Here is a 26,946-nt window from a genome sequence, read left to right as displayed (position 1 = left end):
CTCTGAGTCAGCATTCAGAAGCAGGAAGGGAGGGGTACTTGGGGAGAGAGAAGCAGCGATATAGCACAGCGGCAGTTTCAAAGCTGCATCTCTGAGCACTGGCATCTCGTAATATTGCGATAAGAGGCGTACTGCCATATCGGCCCTCCGGGAGATTATGTTATCGCGATATTACTAAATATCGGTATATCGCCCAAACCTAGTCACTTGTAATTTCAATGTTGCTCTATATAAGGAACGTTTTCTTTTCTTTCTCCAAAGTAAGGGGTCTATTCTAGGAGCTCCGAAGTGGGACAAAGTGCTTCTAAAGTGACTATATAAGCGGATTGGCATGTTTTGCTACTCTGTAAGCCCTTGCCGCATGTCGAAACCGTGTCTAAACGGCTCGTTTTGCAAGCGGATTCACTCTTGCTCGAACAATTCGCTCGGTTTGCCAAAAAAGCCACTAACGTAGTGATGTAATCAGTTTTACCCCTCTATTCAGCTGCTTTCAAAAACCATACTTACAAAGAGATTTCTTTGATCTATATATATTTTTAACCCTTTTAGTGTCATATATTGAAATCCCTCCAGCTTAGACCAGGCTAAACAATTTGACCGTGTAGTTACTTATTTTACATAGTCAATAAAAAATGGCAAATGTGTTTCTGATGCGATGTATCTAACAAAAATTACCGTTACAAATCCTTGTTACATATCTTAATGTCTTTGATGTTTATTTTGTAGTTAAATGTTATTAACCCTATAGCTGCCAGGTGGGCCTGTCACACACTTCAGAGCAGCGCATTGCCGGCCATTCTGACAGCAAAAAGGGTTAATAGCTTTTTATATTTTGCCACAACAACAAACCCAACAGAATATACGTAATACATATTGCTCTAGTGAAAGCATTACAAGAGATAAGGTTATTGCAGCGGCTAGAAGGTTGTGGTGATTTGGAGTCATTTGCAAGGTATTTCATTCAAAATACATAATGGCAGCCAGATTGAAGGACACCCACACATTGTTTTTTCCCCCCATAATATTTGAAAATTGCTGGAAAATTTCACACTGACGTGTGCGTTTAGGAAGACAAAGTAAGGGCAATTGAAAAAAAAAAAAAAAAAAGACAAATATTTAGGTGGCACTGAGACACTGAGGCTTTTAGGTGTTTTGGTGTTAGCGCCATCTATTGGTAATGCATGGTACTGATTTGAATAGTATGACATACATGTTTCCATTTAGAAACACAAAGCACCCTGTTGCAAAAGAATTGTATGAGATATTCCTATATGTGAATTGACAGCTCCCAGTTGCTAATATAAGCGAATGAGTGAGTATTGTGGCTTACAAATAAATGAATGTGCACTGGGAAATACAGCTGTATTAAACATGAAAAGTCATATGAAGAAGAAGAAGATGATGACTACTATCCATTTGGTTTCTCTCTTTGACTTGCAACAAAGAACTAACCACTCAGCTTGTGTTCTCTCCCTCCAACTCTCCTTTGCAGGAGAGCAGAACGGTCATCAAAAGCAAACAGCAGCTGCATGAAAGCAACACTGTAAGCTCACTTCACGCTCAGGAGAAAACACTGAAGCTCCTCCTCGTGGGTAGTGAGTTTGGACACTTTCGAGCACATTTCTCCAGTTAAAAACTATAGAAATGATCCCTGAAAGTATAGTCTTAACCAACTAATGCTGCAAAGAAAATACACACTGCAAGTAACCCTCTTTAAAGCTATAGTGAGTTTTTCCAAAAATGTCAATATTCTGCTGCTCAAAGGGTGAGAAACTTTCTAAAATACAGTGTAGTAGAATTGTGATGCTAATATATTATCACAACGTCTCTATTAAGGCTCTTATTGAAGAGTTATAAGCAAACTATCCTAGTCATTTGCATGTGTCTTGCCCAGCAGCCAATCAGACAGACGTCCCCTTTGTGGTGCTTTGGAAATGCCTGGCCTGTACATGGTGAATAAGGTTAGTGAATGATGTAAATGACTAGAGACGGAAGAAACCTATACATTCTGCTTTGCCTGCAAGAAAGAAAACATCTAAACACTGTAGTGTGTATAAATGAAATAAATATTTTGGAACTAAATTAACGTTCAGGAAATTAATCCCTCTGCTGAGCTACAAAACAGAAATAGTGTACAGTAGTCCCTTCTTTTTCTTATGTCTGGGCATCTGTATTAATACTGTACACAGTAATAAATATCTGTAAGAATACATGAAATCCTCAAAAGTACTTTAATGACCACCTATGATAATAAATATCATATGCGAAGAACCAAATGTTGTCTTTGGTATACATCACTGGGTGATCTGGTTGTTGGCTTTACCATCAGGAGTCCCAACTGCTGATTGTGATGTGCGAGCACGCATTGGTCTGTTTAGCTTCCTCAGATTCATATATATGTGTGTAACATGGTTAGTATTTTCTGTCTGTCTCTGCCCCTGTCACGTAAGGCCTTAGTAGTCTAGCCAGGGGAGAGCAAACTTTTGCAGCTGTGCCCCCCTGCCTTCCCTCCGCCGGTGCTCGCGCCCCCTCCCTTACCTTGATGCGGCGTCAAATGACGCCGCGGGGTCATGTGACGTCACGCAGCGTCATTTAAAGCGCGTGATGTCCCATCACATGACCCCGCGGCGTCATTTGACCCCACGTTGCCATGGACACGAATGACGCCGGCAGAGTCAAGGTAAGTAATAGCGTTGCAGAGGCCTGACGCGATCCCCCAGCATTTAATTTTAATGCCTCGGGGAAGAGCGCGGGGCCCCTGCAATGGCCCACGTCCCCCCAGAAAAATCTCCCGCCCCTCCCACTTTGCGCACCGCTGGTCTAGGCTGTGAGAAGCCAGTCTGTGGGCCTTTGACCCGCCTCATGCTCCTCTCTGAGTGACAGACAGAAGAGTGGTGGTGACTCAGGGCTTGTGTATAGCCTTTCAGGTATAAGTACAGACCTTGCGCCCTCCCCTTCTGGTTCCTCAGAGAGGCAGTGCCAAATTGAAGTAATCTGTTCTCCTCCTTCTAAGGAGTGGGAGGTAGAGCTTCTCTGCCCGGCTGGGAGGGAGAGAGAGAGAGGCCAGCCAGCCCTCATGGCTGGCTGGGCCTGTAAGATCTGATGCTCCAGGCTCAGAGAGCAAGCACCATCCAGAGGCCTGGTATCCTCTGATGACCCTATGCACTGCTGTAAAGAAGATCTACAGTGAGTGCTGAATAAAGATCCCTTTTGCTTCATCATACTCCTGTTTAAATGTCAGTCCCTGGGCAGGAGAGAAGAACTGTGCTTTAGTGGGGGACTGATCTCTGGACATCCTGGAGCCCACTACAGCTAGAGGCGGTAAGTACCAAGAAGAACATCAGTGATCATCAAAAGCTTGTCCTAGTCTCCTCAACATCGCAGACGACCTATCTCTCCTGATCCTCACAGGTACGCTAGCACCACACCTTGTAGCAGAATAACATCTCCCAGAGGAAGAGGAAACAGGGCTATATATGTGTACATATACATGTAGATGCACGTGTGTAACTATTTTCCACACTGATGCCCATTTCTATACGAGTGCCCCCGTACACATGTACGTACACATATTTTCTTATAGATATGGAGCAAAGACATATTCGATTGAATAGATTCATACATAGGTATTCGTCTTTATATCAATTTATATGTATCTATAGCTATTTCTGATCCTATCATTTTTTCAATAAAACTATAGATTTATATATCTAACAATAATGTCATTCAAATTATACGACATTTATAAGTACTCATTGAGACCCTTGTACATCTGCTAGACCTTTGTCTTTGTGTACGTACTTGTTTATCAATTCCCTTACAGGTATATATACTACAGCCTAATAACTTAATCCCCTGTAGGGTTGGCCGATATCAACTTTTTCACCACAATAACGATATTAAGAAATGTGTCGCGATTACAATATATATCGCAAAAAAATTGTTCAAATAAAAGTCTAAAATGTTCTAGTAAATCTAAATAAAAAGTGTTCTGGAAAATAAAACCCTTTCCATGTCTGCACTTCATCTTTTCTCACCTAAACTAAGATCCCCCTCACCCCATCACTCTGAGCTACACTGCTCCCATCACTCTAACTTCCCCCTCATCCCAGCACTCCTACCCTGAGATAGTCCCTCCATTTAAAAACACATTTATAAAATGTAAAAAAAAATATTAAATAGATTTTTGACAGTTAAAAATTGTCGAAAAATCTGTTTTCATACATTTGATACATTTTCATAAAGGTTTAGAGTGATGGCATGAGGGGGATGTTAGGGGGATGGAAGCAGTGTAGGTGAGAAATGGTGAAGTGCAGGCATGGCAGGGGGAGTTACGGGTCTCAGGGAGGACAGGAAGGGGTTAAGGGCCTCAGGGGGAGAGAGATAGTAGCTAAGGGTCCCAGGGTTAAGAGAGGAAGTGGTTAAGAGTCCCAGTGGGAGGGTGGGAAAGGGGTTAAGTGACCTAAGGGGAGGATGGAGAAGGGGTTAAGTGTCCCAGGGGTAAGAGAGGAAGGGGTTAAGTGCACGAGGGTGGGGGACGGAGGGCTTAACAAAAGGAAAGTGAGGAGAGAAGTTCCACCCTTTCCCTGCTGCAGCCTGCTGCAGCCTGCTGCTCTCACATGCCCTCTCTCCCCACCCTCCCTCTGAGTCAGCATTCAGAAGCAGGAAGGGAGGGGTACTTGGGGAGAGAGAAGCAGCGATATAGCACAGCGGCAGTTTCAAAGCTGCATCTCTGAGCACTGGCATCTCGTAATATTGCGATAAGAGGCGTACTGCCATATCGGCCCTCCGGGAGATTATGTTATCGCGATATTACTAAATATCGGTATATCGCCCAAACCTAGTCACTTGTAATTTCAATGTTGCTCTATATAAGGAACGTTTTCTTTTCTTTCTCCAAAGTAAGGGGTCTATTCTAGGAGCTCCGAAGTGGGACAAAGTGCTTCTAAAGTGACTATATAAGCGGATTGGCATGTTTTGCTACTCTGTAAGCCCTTGCCGCATGTCGAAACCGTGTCTAAACGGCTCGTTTTGCAAGCGGATTCACTCTTGCTCGAACAATTCGCTCGGTTTGCCAAAAAAGCCACTAACGTAGTGATGTAATCAGTTTTACCCCTCTATTCAGCTGCTTTCAAAAACCATACTTACAAAGAGATTTCTTTGATCTATATATATTTTTAACCCTTTTAGTGTCATATATTGAAATCCCTCCAGCTTAGACCAGGCTAAACAATTTGACCGTGTAGTTACTTATTTTACATAGTCAATAAAAAATGGCAAATGTGTTTCTGATGCGATGTATCTAACAAAAATTACCGTTACAAATCCTTGTTACATATCTTAATGTCTTTGATGTTTATTTTGTAGTTAAATGTTATTAACCCTATAGCTGCCAGGTGGGCCTGTCACACGCTTCAGAGCAGCGCATTGCCGGCCATTCTGACAGCAAAAAGGGTTAATAGCTTTTTATATTTTGCCACAACAACAAACCCAACAGAATATACGTAATACATATTGCTCTAGTGAAAGCATTACAAGAGATAAGGTTATTGCAGCGGCTAGAAGGTTGTGGTGATTTGGAGTCATTTGCAAGGTATTTCATTCAAAATACATAATGGCAGCCAGATTGAAGGACACCCACACATTGTTTTTTCCCCCCATAATATTTGAAAATTGCTGGAAAATTTCACACTGACGTGTGCGTTTAGGAAGACAAAGTAAGGGCAATTGAAAAAAAAAAAAAAAAAAAGACAAATATTTAGGTGGCACTGAGACACTGAGGCTTTTAGGTGTTTTGGTGTTAGCGCCATCTATTGGTAATGCATGGTACTGATTTGAATAGTATGACATACATGTTTCCATTTAGAAACACAAAGCACCCTGTTGCAAAAGAATTGTATGAGATATTCCTATATGTGAATTGACAGCTCCCAGTTGCTAATATAAGCGAATGAGTGAGTATTGTGGCTTACAAATAAATGAATGTGCACTGGGAAATACAGCTGTATTAAACATGAAAAGTCATATGAAGAAGAAGAAGATGATGACTACTATCCATTTGGTTTCTCTCTTTGACTTGCAACAAAGAACTAACCACTCAGCTTGTGTTCTCTCCCTCCAACTCTCCTTTGCAGGAGAGCAGAACGGTCATCAAAAGCAAACAGCAGCTGCATGAAAACAACACTGTAAGCTCACTTCACGCTCAGGAGAAAACACTGAAGCTCCTCCTCGTGGGTAGTGAGTTTGGACACTTTCGAGCACATTTCTCCAGTTAAAAACTATAGAAATGATCCCTGAAAGTATAGTCTTAACCAACTAATGCTGCAAAGAAAATACACACTGCAAGTAACCCTCTTTAAAGTTATAGTGAGTTTTTCCAAAAATGTCAATATTCTGCTGCTCAAAGGGTGAGAAACTTTCTAAAATACAGTGTAGTAGAATTGTGATGCTAATATATTATCACAACGTCTCTATTAAGGCTCTTATTGAAGAGTTATAAGCAAACTATCCTAGTCATTTGCATGTGTCTTGCCCAGCAGCCAATCAGACAGACGTCCCCTTTGTGGTGCTTTGGAAATGCCTGGCCTGTACATGGTGAATAAGGTTAGTGAATGATGTAAATGACTAGAGACGGAAGAAACCTATACATTCTGCTTTGCCTGCAAGAAAGAAAACATCTAAACACTAGTGTGTATAAATGAAATAAATATTTTGGAACTAAATTAACGTTCAGGAAATTAATCCCTCTGCTGAGCTACAAAACAGAAATAGTGTACAGTAGTCCCTTCTTTTTCTTATGTCTGGGCATCTGTATTAATACTGTACACAGTAATAAATATCTGTAAGAATACATGAAATCCTCAAAAGTACTTTAATGACCACCTATGATAATAAATATCATATGCGAAGAACCAAATGTTGTCTTTGGTATATATCACTGGGTGATCTGGTTGTTGGCTTTACCATCAGGAGTCCCAACTGCTGATTGTGATGTGCGAGCACGCATTGGTCTGTTTAGCTTCCTCAGATTCATATATATGTGTGTAACATGGTTAGTATTTTCTGTCTGTCTCTGCCCCTGTCACGTAAGGCCTTAGTAGTCTAGCCAGGGGAGAGCAAACTTTTGCAGCTGTGCCCCCCTGCCTTCCCTCCGCCGGTGCTCGCGCCCCCTCCCTTACCTTGATGCGGCGTCAAATGACGCCGCGGGGTCATGTGACGTCACGCAGCGTCATTTAAAGCGCGTGATGTCCCATCACATGACCCCGCGGCGTCATTTGACCCCACGTTGCCATGGACACGAATGACGCCGGCAGAGTCAAGGTAAGTAATAGCGTTGCAGAGGCCTGACGCGATCCCCCAGCATTTAATTTTAATGCCTCGGGGAAGAGCGCGGGGCCCCTGCAATGGCCCACGTCCCCCCAGAAAAATCTCCCGCCCCTCCCACTTTGCGCACCGCTGGTCTAGGCTGTGAGAAGCCAGTCTGTGGGCCTTTGACCCGCCTCATGCTCCTCTCTGAGTGACAGACAGAAGAGTGGTGGTGACTCAGGGCTTGTGTATAGCCTTTCAGGTATAAGTACAGACCTTGCGCCCTCCCCTTCTGGTTCCTCAGAGAGGCAGTGCCAAATTGAAGTAATCTGTTCTCCTCCTTCTAAGGAGTGGGAGGTAGAGCTTCTCCGCCCGGCTGGGAGGGAGAGAGAGAGAGGCCAGCCAGCCCTCATGGCTGGCTGGGCCTGTAAGATCTGATGCTCCAGGCTCAGAGAGCAAGCACCATCCAGAGGCCTGGTATCCTCTGATGACCCTATGCACTGCTGTAAAGAAGATCTACAGTGAGTGCTGAATAAAGATCCCTTTTGCTTCATCATACTCCTGTTTAAATGTCAGTCCCTGGGCAGGAGAGAAGAACTGTGCTTTAGTGGGGGACTGATCTCTGGACATCCTGGAGCCCACTACAGCTAGAGGCGGTAAGTACCAAGAAGAACATCAGTGATCATCAAAAGCTTGTCCTAGTCTCCTCAACATCGCAGACGACCTATCTCTCCTGATCCTCACGGGTACGCTAGCACCACACCTTGTAGCAGAATAACATCTCCCAGAGGAAGAGGAAACAGGGCTATATATGTGTACATATACATGTAGATGCACGTGTGTAACTATTTTCCACACTGATGCCCATTTCTATACGAGTGCCCCCGTACACATGTACGTACACATATTTTCTTATAGATATGGAGCAAAGACATATTCGATTGAATAGATTCATACATAGGTATTCGTCTTTATATCAATTTATATGTATCTATAGCTATTTCTGATCCTATCATTTTTTCAATAAAACTATAGATTTATATATCTAACAATAATGTCATTCAAATTATACGACATTTATAAGTACTCATTGAGACCCTTGTACATCTGCTAGACCTTTGTCTTTGTGTACGTACTTGTTTATCAATTCCCTTACAGGTATATATACTACAGCCTAATAACTTAATCCCCTGTAGGGTTGGCCGATATCAACTTTTTCACCACAATAACGATATTAAGAAATGTGTCGCGATTACAATATATATCGCAAAAAAATTGTTCAAATAAAAGTCTAAAATGTTCTAGTAAATCTAAATAAAAAGTGTTCTGGAAAATAAAACCCTTTCCATGTCTGCACTTCATCTTTTCTCACCTAAACTAAGATCCCCCTCACCCCATCACTCTGAGCTACACTGCTCCCATCACTCTAACTTCCCCCTCATCCCAGCACTCCTACCCTGAGATAGTCCCTCCATTTAAAAACACATTTATAAAATGTAAAAAAAAATATTAAATAGATTTTTGACAGTTAAAAATTGTCGAAAAATCTGTTTTCATACATTTGATACATTTTCATAAAGGTTTAGAGTGATGGCATGAGGGGGATGTTAGGGGGATGGAAGCAGTGTAGGTGAGAAATGGTGAAGTGCAGGCATGGCAGGGGGAGTTACGGGTCTCAGGGAGGACAGGAAGGGGTTAAGGGCCTCAGGGGGAGAGAGATAGTAGCTAAGGGTCCCAGGGTTAAGAGAGGAAGTGGTTAAGAGTCCCAGTGGGAGGGTGGGAAAGGGGTTAAGTGACCTAAGGGGAGGATGGAGAAGGGGTTAAGTGTCCCAGGGGTAAGAGAGGAAGGGGTTAAGTGCACGAGGGTGGGGGACGGAGGGCTTAACAAAAGGAAAGTGAGGAGAGAAGTTCCACCCTTTCCCTGCTGCAGCCTGCTGCAGCCTGCTGCTCTCACATGCCCTCTCTCCCCACCCTCCCTCTGAGTCAGCATTCAGAAGCAGGAAGGGAGGGGTACTTGGGGAGAGAGAAGCAGCGATATAGCACAGCGGCAGTTTCAAAGCTGCATCTCTGAGCACTGGCATCTCGTAATATTGCGATAAGAGGCGTACTGCCATATCGGCCCTCCGGGAGATTATGTTATCGCGATATTACTAAATATCGGTATATCGCCCAAACCTAGTCACTTGTAATTTCAATGTTGCTCTATATAAGGAACGTTTTCTTTTCTTTCTCCAAAGTAAGGGGTCTATTCTAGGAGCTCCGAAGTGGGACAAAGTGCTTCTAAAGTGACTATATAAGCGGATTGGCATGTTTTGCTACTCTGTAAGCCCTTGCCGCATGTCGAAACCGTGTCTAAACGGCTCGTTTTGCAAGCGGATTCACTCTTGCTCGAACAATTCGCTCGGTTTGCCAAAAAAGCCACTAACGTAGTGATGTAATCAGTTTTACCCCTCTATTCAGCTGCTTTCAAAAACCATACTTACAAAGAGATTTCTTTGATCTATATATATTTTTAACCCTTTTAGTGTCATATATTGAAATCCCTCCAGCTTAGACCAGGCTAAACAATTTGACCGTGTAGTTACTTATTTTACATAGTCAATAAAAAATGGCAAATGTGTTTCTGATGCGATGTATCTAACAAAAATTACCGTTACAAATCCTTGTTACATATCTTAATGTCTTTGATGTTTATTTTGTAGTTAAATGTTATTAACCCTATAGCTGCCAGGTGGGCCTGTCACACACTTCAGAGCAGCGCATTGCCGGCCATTCTGACAGCAAAAAGGGTTAATAGCTTTTTATATTTTGCCACAACAACAAACCCAACAGAATATACGTAATACATATTGCTCTAGTGAAAGCATTACAAGAGATAAGGTTATTGCAGCGGCTAGAAGGTTGTGGTGATTTGGAGTCATTTGCAAGGTATTTCATTCAAAATACATAATGGCAGCCAGATTGAAGGACACCCACACATTGTTTTTTCCCCCCATAATATTTGAAAATTGCTGGAAAATTTCACACTGACGTGTGCGTTTAGGAAGACAAAGTAAGGGCAATTGAAAAAAAAAAAAAAAAAAGACAAATATTTAGGTGGCACTGAGACACTGAGGCTTTTAGGTGTTTTGGTGTTAGCGCCATCTATTGGTAATGCATGGTACTGATTTGAATAGTATGACATACATGTTTCCATTTAGAAACACAAAGCACCCTGTTGCAAAAGAATTGTATGAGATATTCCTATATGTGAATTGACAGCTCCCAGTTGCTAATATAAGCGAATGAGTGAGTATTGTGGCTTACAAATAAATGAATGTGCACTGGGAAATACAGCTGTATTAAACATGAAAAGTCATATGAAGAAGAAGAAGATGATGACTACTATCCATTTGGTTTCTCTCTTTGACTTGCAACAAAGAACTAACCACTCAGCTTGTGTTCTCTCCCTCCAACTCTCCTTTGCAGGAGAGCAGAACGGTCATCAAAAGCAAACAGCAGCTGCATGAAAGCAACACTGTAAGCTCACTTCACGCTCAGGAGAAAACACTGAAGCTCCTCCTCGTGGGTAGTGAGTTTGGACACTTTCGAGCACATTTCTCCAGTTAAAAACTATAGAAATGATCCCTGAAAGTATAGTCTTAACCAACTAATGCTGCAAAGAAAATACACACTGCAAGTAACCCTCTTTAAAGCTATAGTGAGTTTTTCCAAAAATGTCAATATTCTGCTGCTCAAAGGGTGAGAAACTTTCTAAAATACAGTGTAGTAGAATTGTGATGCTAATATATTATCACAACGTCTCTATTAAGGCTCTTATTGAAGAGTTATAAGCAAACTATCCTAGTCATTTGCATGTGTCTTGCCCAGCAGCCAATCAGACAGACGTCCCCTTTGTGGTGCTTTGGAAATGCCTGGCCTGTACATGGTGAATAAGGTTAGTGAATGATGTAAATGACTAGAGACGGAAGAAACCTATACATTCTGCTTTGCCTGCAAGAAAGAAAACATCTAAACACTGTAGTGTGTATAAATGAAATAAATATTTTGGAACTAAATTAACGTTCAGGAAATTAATCCCTCTGCTGAGCTACAAAACAGAAATAGTGTACAGTAGTCCCTTCTTTTTCTTATGTCTGGGCATCTGTATTAATACTGTACACAGTAATAAATATCTGTAAGAATACATGAAATCCTCAAAAGTACTTTAATGACCACCTATGATAATAAATATCATATGCGAAGAACCAAATGTTGTCTTTGGTATACATCACTGGGTGATCTGGTTGTTGGCTTTACCATCAGGAGTCCCAACTGCTGATTGTGATGTGCGAGCACGCATTGGTCTGTTTAGCTTCCTCAGATTCATATATATGTGTGTAACATGGTTAGTATTTTCTGTCTGTCTCTGCCCCTGTCACGTAAGGCCTTAGTAGTCTAGCCAGGGGAGAGCAAACTTTTGCAGCTGTGCCCCCCTGCCTTCCCTCCGCCGGTGCTCGCGCCCCCTCCCTTACCTTGATGCGGCGTCAAATGACGCCGCGGGGTCATGTGACGTCACGCAGCGTCATTTAAAGCGCGTGATGTCCCATCACATGACCCCGCGGCGTCATTTGACCCCACGTTGCCATGGACACGAATGACGCCGGCAGAGTCAAGGTAAGTAATAGCGTTGCAGAGGCCTGACGCGATCCCCCAGCATTTAATTTTAATGCCTCGGGGAAGAGCGCGGGGCCCCTGCAATGGCCCACGTCCCCCCAGAAAAATCTCCCGCCCCTCCCACTTTGCGCACCGCTGGTCTAGGCTGTGAGAAGCCAGTCTGTGGGCCTTTGACCCGCCTCATGCTCCTCTCTGAGTGACAGACAGAAGAGTGGTGGTGACTCAGGGCTTGTGTATAGCCTTTCAGGTATAAGTACAGACCTTGCGCCCTCCCCTTCTGGTTCCTCAGAGAGGCAGTGCCAAATTGAAGTAATCTGTTCTCCTCCTTCTAAGGAGTGGGAGGTAGAGCTTCTCTGCCCGGCTGGGAGGGAGAGAGAGAGAGGCCAGCCAGCCCTCATGGCTGGCTGGGCCTGTAAGATCTGATGCTCCAGGCTCAGAGAGCAAGCACCATCCAGAGGCCTGGTATCCTCTGATGACCCTATGCACTGCTGTAAAGAAGATCTACAGTGAGTGCTGAATAAAGATCCCTTTTGCTTCATCATACTCCTGTTTAAATGTCAGTCCCTGGGCAGGAGAGAAGAACTGTGCTTTAGTGGGGGACTGATCTCTGGACATCCTGGAGCCCACTACAGCTAGAGGCGGTAAGTACCAAGAAGAACATCAGTGATCATCAAAAGCTTGTCCTAGTCTCCTCAACATCGCAGACGACCTATCTCTCCTGATCCTCACAGGTACGCTAGCACCACACCTTGTAGCAGAATAACATCTCCCAGAGGAAGAGGAAACAGGGCTATATATGTGTACATATACATGTAGATGCACGTGTGTAACTATTTTCCACACTGATGCCCATTTCTATACGAGTGCCCCCGTACACATGTACGTACACATATTTTCTTATAGATATGGAGCAAAGACATATTCGATTGAATAGATTCATACATAGGTATTCGTCTTTATATCAATTTATATGTATCTATAGCTATTTCTGATCCTATCATTTTTTCAATAAAACTATAGATTTATATATCTAACAATAATGTCATTCAAATTATACGACATTTATAAGTACTCATTGAGACCCTTGTACATCTGCTAGACCTTTGTCTTTGTGTACGTACTTGTTTATCAATTCCCTTACAGGTATATATACTACAGCCTAATAACTTAATCCCCTGTAGGGTTGGCCGATATCAACTTTTTCACCACAATAACGATATTAAGAAATGTGTCGCGATTACAATATATATCGCAAAAAAATTGTTCAAATAAAAGTCTAAAATGTTCTAGTAAATCTAAATAAAAAGTGTTCTGGAAAATAAAACCCTTTCCATGTCTGCACTTCATCTTTTCTCACCTAAACTAAGATCCCCCTCACCCCATCACTCTGAGCTACACTGCTCCCATCACTCTAACTTCCCCCTCATCCCAGCACTCCTACCCTGAGATAGTCCCTCCATTTAAAAACACATTTATAAAATGTAAAAAAAAATATTAAATAGATTTTTGACAGTTAAAAATTGTCGAAAAATCTGTTTTCATACATTTGATACATTTTCATAAAGGTTTAGAGTGATGGCATGAGGGGGATGTTAGGGGGATGGAAGCAGTGTAGGTGAGAAATGGTGAAGTGCAGGCATGGCAGGGGGAGTTACGGGTCTCAGGGAGGACAGGAAGGGGTTAAGGGCCTCAGGGGGAGAGAGATAGTAGCTAAGGGTCCCAGGGTTAAGAGAGGAAGTGGTTAAGAGTCCCAGTGGGAGGGTGGGAAAGGGGTTAAGTGACCTAAGGGGAGGATGGAGAAGGGGTTAAGTGTCCCAGGGGTAAGAGAGGAAGGGGTTAAGTGCACGAGGGTGGGGGACGGAGGGCTTAACAAAAGGAAAGTGAGGAGAGAAGTTCCACCCTTTCCCTGCTGCAGCCTGCTGCAGCCTGCTGCTCTCACATGCCCTCTCTCCCCACCCTCCCTCTGAGTCAGCATTCAGAAGCAGGAAGGGAGGGGTACTTGGGGAGAGAGAAGCAGCGATATAGCACAGCGGCAGTTTCAAAGCTGCATCTCTGAGCACTGGCATCTCGTAATATTGCGATAAGAGGCGTACTGCCATATCGGCCCTCCGGGAGATTATGTTATCGCGATATTACTAAATATCGGTATATCGCCCAAACCTAGTCACTTGTAATTTCAATGTTGCTCTATATAAGGAACGTTTTCTTTTCTTTCTCCAAAGTAAGGGGTCTATTCTAGGAGCTCCGAAGTGGGACAAAGTGCTTCTAAAGTGACTATATAAGCGGATTGGCATGTTTTGCTACTCTGTAAGCCCTTGCCGCATGTCGAAACCGTGTCTAAACGGCTCGTTTTGCAAGCGGATTCACTCTTGCTCGAACAATTCGCTCGGTTTGCCAAAAAAGCCACTAACGTAGTGATGTAATCAGTTTTACCCCTCTATTCAGCTGCTTTCAAAAACCATACTTACAAAGAGATTTCTTTGATCTATATATATTTTTAACCCTTTTAGTGTCATATATTGAAATCCCTCCAGCTTAGACCAGGCTAAACAATTTGACCGTGTAGTTACTTATTTTACATAGTCAATAAAAAATGGCAAATGTGTTTCTGATGCGATGTATCTAACAAAAATTACCGTTACAAATCCTTGTTACATATCTTAATGTCTTTGATGTTTATTTTGTAGTTAAATGTTATTAACCCTATAGCTGCCAGGTGGGCCTGTCACACGCTTCAGAGCAGCGCATTGCCGGCCATTCTGACAGCAAAAAGGGTTAATAGCTTTTTATATTTTGCCACAACAACAAACCCAACAGAATATACGTAATACATATTGCTCTAGTGAAAGCATTACAAGAGATAAGGTTATTGCAGCGGCTAGAAGGTTGTGGTGATTTGGAGTCATTTGCAAGGTATTTCATTCAAAATACATAATGGCAGCCAGATTGAAGGACACCCACACATTGTTTTTTCCCCCCATAATATTTGAAAATTGCTGGAAAATTTCACACTGACGTGTGCGTTTAGGAAGACAAAGTAAGGGCAATTGAAAAAAAAAAAAAAAAAAAGACAAATATTTAGGTGGCACTGAGACACTGAGGCTTTTAGGTGTTTTGGTGTTAGCGCCATCTATTGGTAATGCATGGTACTGATTTGAATAGTATGACATACATGTTTCCATTTAGAAACACAAAGCACCCTGTTGCAAAAGAATTGTATGAGATATTCCTATATGTGAATTGACAGCTCCCAGTTGCTAATATAAGCGAATGAGTGAGTATTGTGGCTTACAAATAAATGAATGTGCACTGGGAAATACAGCTGTATTAAACATGAAAAGTCATATGAAGAAGAAGAAGATGATGACTACTATCCATTTGGTTTCTCTCTTTGACTTGCAACAAAGAACTAACCACTCAGCTTGTGTTCTCTCCCTCCAACTCTCCTTTGCAGGAGAGCAGAACGGTCATCAAAAGCAAACAGCAGCTGCATGAAAGCAACACTGTAAGCTCACTTCACGCTCAGGAGAAAACACTGAAGCTCCTCCTCGTGGGTAGTGAGTTTGGACACTTTCGAGCACATTTCTCCAGTTAAAAACTATAGAAATGATCCCTGAAAGTATAGTCTTAACCAACTAATGCTGCAAAGAAAATACACACTGCAAGTAACCCTCTTTAAAGTTATAGTGAGTTTTTCCAAAAATGTCAATATTCTGCTGCTCAAAGGGTGAGAAACTTTCTAAAATACAGTGTAGTAGAATTGTGATGCTAATATATTATCACAACGTCTCTATTAAGGCTCTTATTGAAGAGTTATAAGCAAACTATCCTAGTCATTTGCATGTGTCTAGCCCAGCAGCCAATCAGACAGACGTCCCCTTTGTGGTGCTTTGGAAATGCCTGGCCTGTACATGGTGAATAAGGTTAGTGAATGATGTAAATGACTAGAGACGGAAGAAACCTATACATTCTGCTTTGCCTGCAAGAAAGAAAACATCTAAACACTGTAGTGTGTATAAATGAAATAAATATTTTGGAACTAAATTAACGTTCAGGAAATTAATCCCTCTGCTGAGCTACAAAACAGAAATAGTGTACAGTAGTCCCTTCTTTTTCTTATGTCTGGGCATCTGTATTAATACTGTACACAGTAATAAATATCTGTAAGAATACATGAAATCCTCAAAAGTACTTTAATGACCACCTATGATAATAAATATCATATGCGAAGAACCAAATGTTGTCTTTGGTATACATCACTGGGTGATCTGGTTGTTGGCTTTACCATCAGGAGTCCCAACTGCTGATTGTGATGTGCGAGCACGCATTGGTCTGTTTAGCTTCCTCAGATTCATATATATGTGTGTAACATGGTTAGTATTTTCTGTCTGTCTCTGCCCCTGTCACGTAAGGCCTTAGTAGTCTAGCCAGGGGAGAGCAAACTTTTGCAGCTGTGCCCCCCTGCCTTCCCTCCGCCGGTGCTCGCGCCCCCTCCCTTACCTTGATGCGGCGTCAAATGACGCCGCGGGGTCATGTGACGTCACGCAGCGTCATTTAAAGCGCGTGATGTCCCATCACATGACCCCGCGGCGTCATTTGACCCCACGTTGCCATGGACACGAATGACGCCGGCAGAGTCAAGGTAAGTAATAGCGTTGCAGAGGCCTGACGCGATCCCCCAGCATTTAATTTTAATGCCTCGGGGAAGAGCGCGGGGCCCCTGCAATGGCCCACGTCCCCCCAGAAAAATCTCCCGCCCCTCCCACTTTGCGCACCGCTGGTCTAGGCTGTGAGAAGCCAGTCTGTGGGCCTTTGACCCGCCTCATGCTCCTCTCTGAGTGACAGACAGAAGAGTGGTGGTGACTCAGGGCTTGTGTATAGCCTTTCAGGTATAAGTACAGACCTTGCGCCCTCCCCTTCTGGTTCCTCAGAGAGGCAGTGCCAAATTGAAGTAATCTGTTCTCCTCCTTCTAAGGAGTGGGAGGTAGAGCTTCTCCGCCCGGCTGGGAGGGAGAGAGAGAGGCCGGCCAGCCAGCCCTCATGGCTGGCTGGGCCTGTAAGATCTGATGCTCCAGGCTCAGAGAGCAAGCACCATCCAGAGGCCTGGTATCCTCTGATGACCCTATGCACTGCTGTAAAGAAGATCTACAGTGAGTGCTGAATAAAGATCCCTTTTGCTTCATCATACTCCTGTTTAAATGTCAGTCCCTGGGCAGGAGAGAAGAACTGTGCTTTAGTGGGGGACTGATCTCTGGACATCCTGGAGCCCACTACAGCTAGAGGCGGTAAGTACCAAGAAGAACATCAGTGATCATCAAAAGCTTGTCCTAGTCTCCTCAACATCGCAGACGACCTATCTCTCCTGATCCTCACAGGTACGCTAGCACCACACCTTGTAGCAGAATAACATCTCCCAGAGGAAGAGGAAACAGGGCTATATATGTGTACATATACATGTAGATGCACGTGTGTAACTATTTTCCACACTGATGCCCATTTCTATACGAGTGCCCCCGTACACATGTACGTACACATATTTTCTTATAGATATGGAGCAAAGACATATTCGATTGAATAGATTCATACATAGGTATTCGTCTTTATATCAATTTATATGTATCTATAGCTATTTCTGATCCTATCATTTTTTCAATAAAACTATAGATTTATATATCTAACAATAATGTCATTCAAATTATACGACATTTATAAGTACTCATTGAGACCCTTGTACATCTGCTAGACCTTTGTCTTTGTGTACGTACTTGTTTATCAATTCCCTTACAGGTATATATACTACAGCCTAATAACTTAATCCCCTGTAGGGTTGGCCGATATCAACTTTTTCACCACAATAACGATATTAAGAAATGTGTCGCGATTACAATATATATCGCAAAAAAATTGTTCAAATAAAAGTCTAAAATGTTCTAGTAAATCTAAATAAAAAGTGTTCTGGAAAATAAAACCCTTTCCATGTCTGCACTTCATCTTTTCTCACCTAAACTAAGATCCCCCTCACCCCATCACTCTGAGCTACACTGCTCCCATCACTCTAACTTCCCCCTCATCCCAGCACTCCTACCCTGAGATAGTCCCTCCATTTAAAAACACATTTAAAAAATGTAAAAAAAAATATTAAATAGATTTTTGACAGTTAAAAATTGTCGAAAAATCTGTTTTCATACATTTGATACATTTTCATAAAGGTTTAGAGTGATGGCATGAGGGGGATGTTAGGGGGATGGAAGCAGTGTAGGTGAGAAATGGTGAAGTGCAGGCATGGCAGGGGGAGTTACGGGTCTCAGGGAGGACAGGAAGGGGTTAAGGGCCTCAGGGGGAGAGAGATAGTAGCTAAGGGTCCCAGGGTTAAGAGAGGAAGTGGTTAAGAGTCCCAGTGGGAGGGTGGGAAAGGGGTTAAGTGACCTAAGGGGAGGATGGAGAAGGGGTTAAGTGTCCCAGGGGTAAGAGAGGAAGGGGTTAAGTGCACGAGGGTGGGGGACGGAGGGCTTAACAAAAGGAAAGTGAGGAGAGAAGTTCCACCCTTTCCCTGCTGCAGCCTGCTGCAGCCTGCTGCTCTCACATGCCCTCTCTCCCCACCCTCCCTCTGAGTCAGCATTCAGAAGCAGGAAGGGAGGGGTACTTGGGGAGAGAGAAGCAGCGATATAGCACAGCGGCAGTTTCAAAGCTGCATCTCTGAGCACTGGCATCTCGTAATATTGCGATAAGAGGCGTACTGCCATATCGGCCCTCCGGGAGATTATGTTATCGCGATATTACTAAATATCGGTATATCGCCCAAACCTAGTCACTTGTAATTTCAATGTTGCTCTATATAAGGAACGTTTTCTTTTCTTTCTCCAAAGTAAGGGGTCTATTCTAGGAGCTCCGAAGTGGGACAAAGTGCTTCTAAAGTGACTATATAAGCGGATTGGCATGTTTTGCTACTCTGTAAGCCCTTGCCGCATGTCGAAACCGTGTCTAAACGGCTCGTTTTGCAAGCGGATTCACTCTTGCTCGAACAATTCGCTCGGTTTGCCAAAAAAGCCACTAACGTAGTGATGTAATCAGTTTTACCCCTCTATTCAGCTGCTTTCAAAAACCATACTTACAAAGAGATTTCTTTGATCTATATATATTTTTAACCCTTTTAGTGTCATATATTGAAATCCCTCCAGCTTAGACCAGGCTAAACAATTTGACCGTGTAGTTACTTATTTTACATAGTCAATAAAAAATGGCAAATGTGTTTCTGATGCGATGTATCTAACAAAAATTACCGTTACAAATCCTTGTTACATATCTTAATGTCTTTGATGTTTATTTTGTAGTTAAATGTTATTAACCCTATAGCTGCCAGGTGGGCCTGTCACACGCTTCAGAGCAGCGCATTGCCGGCCATTCTGACAGCAAAAAGGGTTAATAGCTTTTTATATTTTGCCACAACAACAAACCCAACAGAATATACGTAATACATATTGCTCTAGTGAAAGCATTACAAGAGATAAGGTTATTGCAGCGGCTAGAAGGTTGTGGTGATTTGGAGTCATTTGCAAGGTATTTCATTCAAAATACATAATGGCAGCCAGATTGAAGGACACCCACACATTGTTTTTTCCCCCCATAATATTTGAAAATTGCTGGAAAATTTCACACTGACGTGTGCGTTTAGGAAGACAAAGTAAGGGCAATTGAAAAAAAAAAAAAAAAAAGACAAATATTTAGGTGGCACTGAGACACTGAGGCTTTTAGGTGTTTTGGTGTTAGCGCCATCTATTGGTAATGCATGGTACTGATTTGAATAGTATGACATACATGTTTCCATTTAGAAACACAAAGCACCCTGTTGCAAAAGAATTGTATGAGATATTCCTATATGTGAATTGACAGCTCCCAGTTGCTAATATAAGCGAATGAGTGAGTATTGTGGCTTACAAATAAATGAATGTGCACTGGGAAATACAGCTGTATTAAACATGAAAAGTCATATGAAGAAGAAGAAGATGATGACTACTATCCATTTGGTTTCTCTCTTTGACTTGCAACAAAGAACTAACCACTCAGCTTGTGTTCTCTCCCTCCAACTCTCCTTTGCAGGAGAGCAGAACGGTCATCAAAAGCAAACAGCAGCTGCATGAAAGCAACACTGTAAGCTCACTTCACGCTCAGGAGAAAACACTGAAGCTCCTCCTCGTGAGTAGTGAGTTTGGACACTTTCGAGCACATTTCTCCAGTTAAAAACTATAGAAATGATCCCTGAAAGTATAGTCTTAACCAACTAATGCTGCAAAGAAAATACACACTGCAAGTAACCCTCTTTAAAGTTATAGTGAGTTTTTCCAAAAATGTCAATATTCTGCTGCTCAAAGGGTGAGAAACTTTCTAAAATACAGTGTAGTAGAATTGTGATGCTAATATATTATCACAACGTCTCTATTAAGGCTCTTATTGAAGAGTTATAAGCAAACTATCCTAGTCATTTGCATGTGTCTAGCCCAGCAGCCAATCAGACAGACGTCCCCTTTGTGGTGCTTTGGAAATGCCTGGCCTGTACATGGTGAATAAGGTTAGTGAATGATGTAAATGACTAGAGACGGAAGAAACCTATACATTCTGCTTTGCCTGCAAGAAAGAAAACATCTAAACACTGTAGTGTGTATAAATGAAATAAATATTTTGGAACTAAATTAACGTTCAGGAAATTAATCCCTCTGCTGAGCTACAAAACAGAAATAGTGTACAGTAGTCCCTTCTTTTTCTTATGTCTGGGCATCTGTATTAATACTGTACACAGTAATAAATATCTGTAAGAATACATGAAATCCTCAAAAGTACTTTAATGACCACCTATGATAATAAATATCATATGCGAAGAACCAAATGTTGTCTTTGGTATACATCACTGGGTGATCTGGTTGTTGGCTTTACCATCAGGAGTCCCAACTGCTGATTGTGATGTGCGAGCACGCATTGGTCTGTTTAGCTTCCTCAGATTCATATATATGTGTGTAACATGGTTAGTATTTTCTGTCTGTCTCTGCCCCTGTCACGTAAGGCCTTAGTAGTCTAGCCAGGGGAGAGCAAACTTTTGCAGCTGTGCCCCCCTGCCTTCCCTCCGCCGGTGCTCGCGCCCCCTCCCTTACCTTGATGCGGCGTCAAATGACGCCGCGGGGTCATGTGACGTCACGCAGCGTCATTTAAAGCGCGTGATGTCCCATCACATGACCCCGCGGCGTCATTTGACCCCACGTTGCCATGGACACGAATGACGCCGGCAGAGTCAAGGTAAGTAATAGCGTTGCAGAGGCCTGACGCGATCCCCCAGCATTTAATTTTAATGCCTCGGGGAAGAGCGCGGGGCCCCTGCAATGGCCCACGTCCCCCCAGAAAAATCTCCCGCCCCTCCCACTTTGCGCACCGCTGGTCTAGGCTGTGAGAAGCCAGTCTGTGGGCCTTTGACCCGCCTCATGCTCCTCTCTGAGTGACAGACAGAAGAGTGGTGGTGACTCAGGGCTTGTGTATAGCCTTTCAGGTATAAGTACAGACCTTGCGCCCTCCCCTTCTGGTTCCTCAGAGAGGCAGTGCCAAATTGAAGTAATCTGTTCTCCTCCTTCTAAGGAGTGGGAGGTAGAGCTTCTCCGCCCGGCTGGGAGGGAGAGAGAGAGGCCGGCCAGCCAGCCCTCATGGCTGGCTGGGCCTGTAAGATCTGATGCTCCAGGCTCAGAGAGCAAGCACCATCCAGAGGCCTGGTATCCTCTGATGACCCTATGCACTGCTGTAAAGAAGATCTACAGTGAGTGCTGAATAAAGATCCCTTTTGCTTCATCATACTCCTGTTTAAATGTCAGTCCCTGGGCAGGAGAGAAGAACTGTGCTTTAGTGGGGGACTGATCTCTGGACATCCTGGAGCCCACTACAGCTAGAGGCGGTAAGTACCAAGAAGAACATCAGTGATCATCAAAAGCTTGTCCTAGTCTCCTCAACATCGCAGACGACCTATCTCTCCTGATCCTCACAGGTACGCTAGCACCACACCTTGTAGCAGAATAACATCTCCCAGAGGAAGAGGAAACAGGGCTATATATGTGTACATATACATGTAGATGCACGTGTGTAACTATTTTCCACACTGATGCCCATTTCTATACGAGTGCCCCCGTACACATGTACGTACACATATTTTCTTATAGATATGGAGCAAAGACATATTCGATTGAATAGATTCATACATAGGTATTCGTCTTTATATCAATTTATATGTATCTATAGCTATTTCTGATCCTATCATTTTTTCAATAAAACTATAGATTTATATATCTAACAATAATGTCATTCAAATTATACGACATTTATAAGTACTCATTGAGACCCTTGTACATCTGCTAGACCTTTGTCTTTGTGTACGTACTTGTTTATCAATTCCCTTACAGGTATATATACTACAGCCTAATAACTTAATCCCCTGTAGGGTTGGCCGATATCAACTTTTTCACCACAATAACGATATTAAGAAATGTGTCGCGATTACAATATATATCGCAAAAAAATTGTTCAAATAAAAGTCTAAAATGTTCTAGTAAATCTAAATAAAAAGTGTTCTGGAAAATAAAACCCTTTCCATGTCTGCACTTCATCTTTTCTCACCTAAACTAAGATCCCCCTCACCCCATCACTCTGAGCTACACTGCTCCCATCACTCTAACTTCCCCCTCATCCCAGCACTCCTACCCTGAGATAGTCCCTCCATTTAAAAACACATTTATAAAATGTAAAAAAAAATATTAAATAGATTTTTGACAGTTAAAAATTGTCGAAAAATCTGTTTTCATACATTTGATACATTTTCATAAAGGTTTAGAGTGATGGCATGAGGGGGATGTTAGGGGGATGGAAGCAGTGTAGGTGAGAAATGGTGAAGTGCAGGCATGGCAGGGGGAGTTACGGGTCTCAGGGAGGACAGGAAGGGGTTAAGGGCCTCAGGGGGAGAGAGATAGTAGCTAAGGGTCCCAGGGTTAAGAGAGGAAGTGGTTAAGAGTCCCAGTGGGAGGGTGGGAAAGGGGTTAAGTGACCTAAGGGGAGGATGGAGAAGGGGTTAAGTGTCCCAGGGGTAAGAGAGGAAGGGGTTAAGTGCACGAGGGTGGGGGACGGAGGGCTTAACAAAAGGAAAGTGAGGAGAGAAGTTCCACCCTTTCCCTGCTGCAGCCTGCTGCAGCCTGCTGCTCTCACATGCCCTCTCTCCCCACCCTCCCTCTGAGTCAGCATTCAGAAGCAGGAAGGGAGGGGTACTTGGGGAGAGAGAAGCAGCGATATAGCACAGCGGCAGTTTCAAAGCTGCATCTCTGAGCACTGGCATCTCGTAATATTGCGATAAGAGGCGTACTGCCATATCGGCCCTCCGGGAGATTATGTTATCGCGATATTACTAAATATCGGTATATCGCCCAAACCTAGTCACTTGTAATTTCAATGTTGCTCTATATAAGGAACGTTTTCTTTTCTTTCTCCAAAGTAAGGGGTCTATTCTAGGAGCTCCGAAGTGGGACAAAGTGCTTCTAAAGTGACTATATAAGCGGATTGGCATGTTTTGCTACTCTGTAAGCCCTTGCCGCATGTCGAAACCGTGTCTAAACGGCTCGTTTTGCAAGCGGATTCACTCTTGCTCGAACAATTCGCTCGGTTTGCCAAAAAAGCCACTAACGTAGTGATGTAATCAGTTTTACCCCTCTATTCAGCTGCTTTCAAAAACCATACTTACAAAGAGATTTCTTTGATCTATATATATTTTTAACCCTTTTAGTGTCATATATTGAAATCCCTCCAGCTTAGACCAGGCTAAACAATTTGACCGTGTAGTTACTTATTTTACATAGTCAATAAAAAATGGCAAATGTGTTTCTGATGCGATGTATCTAACAAAAATTACCGTTACAAATCCTTGTTACATATCTTAATGTCTTTGATGTTTATTTTGTAGTTAAATGTTATTAACCCTATAGCTGCCAGGTGGGCCTGTCACACACTTCAGAGCAGCGCATTGCCGGCCATTCTGACAGCAAAAAGGGTTAATAGCTTTTTATATTTTGCCACAACAACAAACCCAACAGAATATACGTAATACATATTGCTCTAGTGAAAGCATTACAAGAGATAAGGTTATTGCAGCGGCTAGAAGGTTGTGGTGATTTGGAGTCATTTGCAAGGTATTTCATTCAAAATACATAATGGCAGCCAGATTGAAGGACACCCACACATTGTTTTTTCCCCCCATAATATTTGAAAATTGCTGGAAAATTTCACACTGACGTGTGCGTTTAGGAAGACAAAGTAAGGGCAATTGAAAAAAAAAAAAAAAAAAGACAAATATTTAGGTGGCACTGAGACACTGAGGCTTTTAGGTGTTTTGGTGTTAGCGCCATCTATTGGTAATGCATGGTACTGATTTGAATAGTATGACATACATGTTTCCATTTAGAAACACAAAGCACCCTGTTGCAAAAGAATTGTATGAGATATTCCTATATGTGAATTGACAGCTCCCAGTTGCTAATATAAGCGAATGAGTGAGTATTGTGGCTTACAAATAAATGAATGTGCACTGGGAAATACAGCTGTATTAAACATGAAAAGTCATATGAAGAAGAAGAAGATGATGACTACTATCCATTTGGTTTCTCTCTTTGACTTGCAACAAAGAACTAACCACTCAGCTTGTGTTCTCTCCCTCCAACTCTCCTTTGCAGGAGAGCAGAACGGTCATCAAAAGCAAACAGCAGCTGCATGAAAGCAACACTGTAAGCTCACTTCACGCTCAGGAGAAAACACTGAAGCTCCTCCTCGTGGGTAGTGAGTTTGGACACTTTCGAGCACATTTCTCCAGTTAAAAACTATAGAAATGATCCCTGAAAGTATAGTCTTAACCAACTAATGCTGCAAAGAAAATACACACTGCAAGTAACCCTCTTTAAAGTTATAGTGAGTTTTTCCAAAAATGTCAATATTCTGCTGCTCAAAGGGTGAGAAACTTTCTAAAATACAGTGTAGTAGAATTGTGATGCTAATATATTATCACAACGTCTCTATTAAGGCTCTTATTGAAGAGTTATAAGCAAACTATCCTAGTCATTTGCATGTGTCTAGCCCAGCAGCCAATCAGACAGACGTCCCCTTTGTGGTGCTTTGGAAATGCCTGGCCTGTACATGGTGAATAAGGTTAGTGAATGATGTAAATGACTAGAGACGGAAGAAACCTATACATTCTGCTTTGCCTGCAAGAAAGAAAACATCTAAACACTGTAGTGTGTATAAATGAAATAAATATTTTGGAACTAAATTAACGTTCAGGAAATTAATCCCTCTGCTGAGCTACAAAACAGAAATAGTGTACAGTAGTCCCTTCTTTTTCTTATGTCTGGGCATCTGTATTAATACTGTACACAGTAATAAATATCTGTAAGAATACATGAAATCCTCAAAAGTACTTTAATGACCACCTATGATAATAAATATCATATGCGAAGAACCAAATGTTGTCTTTGGTATACATCACTGGGTGATCTGGTTGTTGGCTTTACCATCAGGAGTCCCAACTGCTGATTGTGATGTGCGAGCACGCATTGGTCTGTTTAGCTTCCTCAGATTCATATATATGTGTGTAACATGGTTAGTATTTTCTGTCTGTCTCTGCCCCTGTCACGTAAGGCCTTAGTAGTCTAGCCAGGGGAGAGCAAACTTTTGCAGCTGTGCCCCCCTGCCTTCCCTCCGCCGGTGCTCGCGCCCCCTCCCTTACCTTGATGCGGCGTCAAATGACGCCGCGGGGTCATGTGACGTCACGCAGCGTCATTTAAAGCGCGTGATGTCCCATCACATGACCCCGCGGCGTCATTTGACCCCACGTTGCCATGGACACGAATGACGCCGGCAGAGTCAAGGTAAGTAATAGCGTTGCAGAGGCCTGACGCGATCCCCCAGCATTTAATTTTAATGCCTCGGGGAAGAGCGCGGGGCCCCTGCAATGGCCCACGTCCCCCCAGAAAAATCTCCCGCCCCTCCCACTTTGCGCACCGCTGGTCTAGGCTGTGAGAAGCCAGTCTGTGGGCCTTTGACCCGCCTCATGCTCCTCTCTGAGTGACAGACAGAAGAGTGGTGGTGACTCAGGGCTTGTGTATAGCCTTTCAGGTATAAGTACAGACCTTGCGCCCTCCCCTTCTGGTTCCTCAGAGAGGCAGTGCCAAATTGAAGTAATCTGTTCTCCTCCTTCTAAGGAGTGGGAGGTAGAGCTTCTCCGCCCGGCTGGGAGGGAGAGAGAGAGGCCGGCCAGCCAGCCCTCATGGCTGGCTGGGCCTGTAAGATCTGATGCTCCAGGCTCAGAGAGCAAGCACCATCCAGAGGCCTGGTATCCTCTGATGACCCTATGCACTGCTGTAAAGAAGATCTACAGTGAGTGCTGAATAAAGATCCCTTTTGCTTCATCATACTCCTGTTTAAATGTCAGTCCCTGGGCAGGAGAGAAGAACTGTGCTTTAGTGGGGGACTGATCTCTGGACATCCTGGAGCCCACTACAGCTAGAGGCGGTAAGTACCAAGAAGAACATCAGTGATCATCAAAAGCTTGTCCTAGTCTCCTCAACATCGCAGACGACCTATCTCTCCTGATCCTCACAGGTACGCTAGCACCACACCTTGTAGCAGAATAACATCTCCCAGAGGAAGAGGAAACAGGGCTATATATGTGTACATATACATGTAGATGCACGTGTGTAACTATTTTCCACACTGATGCCCATTTCTATACGAGTGCCCCCGTACACATGTACGTACACATATTTTCTTATAGATATGGAGCAAAGACATATTCGATTGAATAGATTCATACATAGGTATTCGTCTTTATATCAATTTATATGTATCTATAGCTATTTCTGATCCTATCATTTTTTCAATAAAACTATAGATTTATATATCTAACAATAATGTCATTCAAATTAT

At 42.9% G+C, this 26,946-nt stretch overlaps 6 non-coding genes across 6 annotated transcripts; all 6 read right to left on the bottom strand.

Annotated features, from left to right (window-relative positions):
• Positions 1-1,450: 1,450 nt before the first annotated feature.
• LOC142491813 (small nucleolar RNA U3) lies at positions 1,451-1,667 on the bottom strand. The gene has a single exon (XR_012800556.1). It is a non-coding gene; the product is annotated as a small nucleolar RNA U3 (small nucleolar RNA).
• A 4,425-nt stretch (positions 1,668-6,092) lies between these two features.
• LOC142491703 (small nucleolar RNA U3) lies at positions 6,093-6,309 on the bottom strand. The gene has a single exon (XR_012800463.1). It is a non-coding gene; the product is annotated as a small nucleolar RNA U3 (small nucleolar RNA).
• A 4,422-nt stretch (positions 6,310-10,731) lies between these two features.
• LOC142491812 (small nucleolar RNA U3) lies at positions 10,732-10,948 on the bottom strand. Its single transcript, XR_012800555.1, has one exon. It is a non-coding gene; the product is annotated as a small nucleolar RNA U3 (small nucleolar RNA).
• Positions 10,949-15,373: 4,425 nt separating this feature from the next.
• On the bottom strand, positions 15,374-15,590 carry LOC142491811 (small nucleolar RNA U3). The gene has a single exon (XR_012800554.1). It is a non-coding gene; the product is annotated as a small nucleolar RNA U3 (small nucleolar RNA).
• A 4,426-nt stretch (positions 15,591-20,016) lies between these two features.
• Positions 20,017-20,233, bottom strand: LOC142491706 (small nucleolar RNA U3). The gene has a single exon (XR_012800466.1). It is a non-coding gene; the product is annotated as a small nucleolar RNA U3 (small nucleolar RNA).
• Positions 20,234-24,659: 4,426 nt separating this feature from the next.
• Positions 24,660-24,876, bottom strand: LOC142491810 (small nucleolar RNA U3). The gene has a single exon (XR_012800553.1). It is a non-coding gene; the product is annotated as a small nucleolar RNA U3 (small nucleolar RNA).
• Positions 24,877-26,946: the final 2,070 nt, after the last annotated feature.

This window comes from Ascaphus truei, chromosome 3 (genome assembly GCF_040206685.1).
Source record: "Ascaphus truei isolate aAscTru1 chromosome 3, aAscTru1.hap1, whole genome shotgun sequence".
Lineage (NCBI taxonomy): Eukaryota > Metazoa > Chordata > Amphibia > Anura > Ascaphidae > Ascaphus > Ascaphus truei.
The sequence above is the reverse complement of the archived record's forward strand: the minus strand, read 5'-3'. Positions and strand labels throughout refer to the sequence as shown.